General features: G+C 73.6%; 1 non-coding gene across 1 annotated transcript; it reads left to right on the forward strand.

Annotated features, from left to right (window-relative positions):
• Positions 1 to 322: 322 nt before the first annotated feature.
• Positions 323 to 475, forward strand: LOC142028528 (5.8S ribosomal RNA). The gene has a single exon (XR_012649622.1). It is a non-coding gene; the product is annotated as a 5.8S ribosomal RNA (ribosomal RNA).
• Positions 476 to 845: the final 370 nt, after the last annotated feature.

The raw sequence follows: 845 nt of genomic DNA on the forward strand, positions 1-845 counted from the left end.
GCCTCTGCCCAGAGGCCGGGCCGAGCCCGTGCGCCTGGGCCGCCTCCGATGCGAGCAAGGCATTTCCCAGGCCGGTCGGGAGCGCGGGCTCCCCAGCCTCGCCGCTCGGAGTTTTCCGTTCCTTTCCCCCCCCCCCTTTCTCTGTGTGTGCTCGTACGGTCAGCAGAGGCGCGGCTTCTCCGTCGTGCTGCGCCGTGCCCCCTCCGCGCGTGCGGAGGGGGGTGGGCGGGCGGGCGGTGGGCCATCCTCCGGAGGGGCCGCTCGCCTGTGGCGAAGCGGTCCTGGCCCCCTCGCGCGTGCGGGGCGGTGCCGAAAGCCAGACAACTCTTAGCGGTGGATCACTCGGCTCGTGCGTCGATGAAGAACGCAGCTAGCTGCGAGAATTAATGTGAATTGCAGGACACATTGATCATCGACACTTCGAACGCACTTGCGGCCCCGGGTTCCTCCCGGGGCTACGCCTGTCTGAGCGTCGCTTGACGATCAATCGCCCGTCTGTGCCGCCGCCCCTCGCCTCGCGGCGGGGCGGCGGTCGCAGCGGCGCGGCTGGGGCGCCTCGCAGGCCCGCGCGCGCGCGGCCCCGGGCCCGGGGAGTCGTTCCCCGCAGCCCGGCGGCGGCCGCTGCCAAGGGCCTTCGTCCCCCTAAATCGAGACTCGGGGAGCGCTCCGAAGCTCCCCGCTCCTGGAGCACCCGCTGGTCGGAGCTCGTCCCGCCGGGGCCGTCAGGGTTCGTCGAGCCGGTCGGGCCTGGCGCGGCGGTGGGGAGAGAGGAGGGGGGAGGTGCGGGCCTCGCCCCCGGCCTCCCGCGCGGGCGGCTGTCTGCGGGTGGGTACCGCGGTGGTACC

Source organism: Buteo buteo, unplaced genomic scaffold (genome assembly GCF_964188355.1).
Source record: "Buteo buteo unplaced genomic scaffold, bButBut1.hap1.1 HAP1_SCAFFOLD_557, whole genome shotgun sequence".
Lineage (NCBI taxonomy): Eukaryota > Metazoa > Chordata > Aves > Accipitriformes > Accipitridae > Buteo > Buteo buteo.